This window comes from Cryptotermes secundus, unplaced genomic scaffold, assembly GCF_002891405.2.
Source record: "Cryptotermes secundus unplaced genomic scaffold, Csec_1.0 scaffold257, whole genome shotgun sequence".
Classification (NCBI taxonomy): domain Eukaryota; kingdom Metazoa; phylum Arthropoda; class Insecta; order Blattodea; family Kalotermitidae; genus Cryptotermes; species Cryptotermes secundus.
The window spans coordinates 635527-638036 of NW_019734352.1; positions in this window are offsets into that span (position 1 = coordinate 635527).

The following is a 2510-nucleotide window of genomic DNA, read 5'->3' on the forward strand; positions in this document are numbered from 1 at the left end:
AGCCTCTAACAGAAATGAGTACCAGGAATTTATTAAATAATTTTCCTGGGGAGTAAAGCCTTCAAGGCCTGGTACAGGTATAGCTTTACTTACTTATTTCTATAAATTCCAAGTTCTCTTAAAATTTGATAAAAATAACTGGGCACTGTGCATAAGGAACTGTGTGTCTTTCTGCGAGTATTCTGTAGCGCAATTTGCCTAATATATTTCGGAGGGGAAATATTTCTAATAGAAGCTGCAGTGAAAAATTAAACACAGACCTTACGATGTATGTTCAATATAAATTGGATATGTATCCCGGGAAAACTCGCTGATGCATCCACGGTCCTTGAATCACTTTCGGAAGTAACATTAAACTTTCAGTTGTTCTGGACTTAGCCACTTCTAGCATTTTCATATTCGGATATTATGCTCTCGAACCTGCCATTCCACACAAGGAAAAGTAATAGTTTAATCCTTCCCCCTCTATATTTCTCACCCCCCCCCCCTCTTCTTCTCGTCGCTTNTTTTTTAATAGACGTTCCCGTAACATGTTCCAAGGGTTCGACGACACAGGTGAATGAGATTGCTCGAGTGCGACCTTCTCAAGGTTGTTCTGCAATGGTATTTGCGGTCCAGTGGCCGTGGCAAAACAACAGACATGTAATGAAACAGAACAAAGTCAACAACCGTAAAGAGAACGTTTATCTTTAGTAGTAAAAGAAATTTAATGCTTGTTAAAAGCACAATAGCCAAAAGCGAAACATGATGGTGTAGCGGCAACACTCTGGGCATAAGGTACCTGGTTCGAGTTTCGACTGAATCATATGCTGTTTTAACTAACCATTAGGTTTTCCCTAGTTCCTTCCAAATCCATACCTGTTCACTCTTTACGATTCATTCCATGAGTCTTTGGCGTAAGACTCAACAAGGGGACAACATAACAGCAGAATAATTGCAAATGGGCTACGCACATAACCGTAGTGGGTTCCGATCCCGCGATGGTAGCAAATTACTCTTATGAGAAGGGCAGACGGTGAAGCCTGGGAACCTTGGATGGCTTTTCTCTTTCCAAAAACAAGGCGTCTCCGCTTATTCCCATGTTTTTTTTTTCTTTTTTATCTACTCTACAATTTTCTCGGCCCTTCTTCTTCTCAAGGAAAGACAAAATGAAGTGTGTGGCAGTTTTAAGTGGGCCATCTTGTTGTGTTTTACGTGGCGCGTTCTACAATTTGGTTCCGGATAGGCCAACACAAATCGTGCTCTCTCAAACGGCTAAGCCGTTGCTACAGGATAAGGGAAAATTCACCTCATATTTGCTTATATTAATCTATTTTCTTTACTTTATAAGGAAAAGATAGGCTTGCGGTATAATCACAACCATATGTCTATCCTCTCTAATACATTTCGAACCAACTGATGGATTTTCCTGAATATGAGTATATGAAATAACGTCAAGAGAAGCCACCACACATTATACTCCTTATATTACTAAATAAAAGATTACCATCCAGACGGTCTGTGAACGTCATAAGTGGGAGCAACGCTGTCAAACTAATTAGCTAACTTCATGAAGCAGGTTCCTTCTTGAGAAAATACAGCCGCCCAGAGAGTCAAGGAATCCCCTGTATTTTAAGGAACCAGTAAGCCCATTACATTGGCTCCATTTGATATAGGACAGTGAAAATATACTAATTTCGTCAATACAATTATCTGTATAATGTGACACATTAACACAGTGGCCGCAAGAAATTTATATCGGAACATTTCTTTTGGTCTAATATCAATAAATGATTAACCACTGAAGCTAGAGGCAGCAATTTTATCCGAACACATCATAAATATAACCACAAGATCTTTGTAAGGCGATTTATATGTTATGAATTATAAATATTTTGGCGGTGTGAACCTCTAAGACAATATCTAACAACATTAAATATGCTGGGAATATGAAGGCTTACTAGCGAAAATTATGTCCAGAAATGGTTACCAAGTATCACACGAGTATAAATAACACTTTTCTGTCTCCCCATTTCATTCGACGCTCTTTAAACCATACACGCGAAACAATGTAAAATATCATGATAATTTATTTGTTACACACATCAGTTCACTGTGAACTATTCATACACATTCATACAATGACACATATCGGACATATGCACACCAAATACATCACATATTAACAACCCGTACATAACAGAAACTTGTCTCTGGGCTCCACGACCGGGCTTACTGCGTAAAAACTTCAAACAACAAAGATCTACGATGACCTATTATGCCCAATTCTACACTGTAGCATACATATTCTTCTTCTTCTATGGCGCAACAGCCCGATGTCGGGCCTTGGCCTCCCTTATCAAGCTCCTCCATTCCTCTCTGGCCTGCGCTGCTCTCTTCCAGTTCCTTACGCCCATTAACTTCTTTGCATCTTCTTCCAGCGCATCAATCCATCTAGTTCTTGGTTTCCCTGCACGTCTCCTACCACCTACTGTACTGTATAATATTTTCTTTGGGATACGCTCCTTATC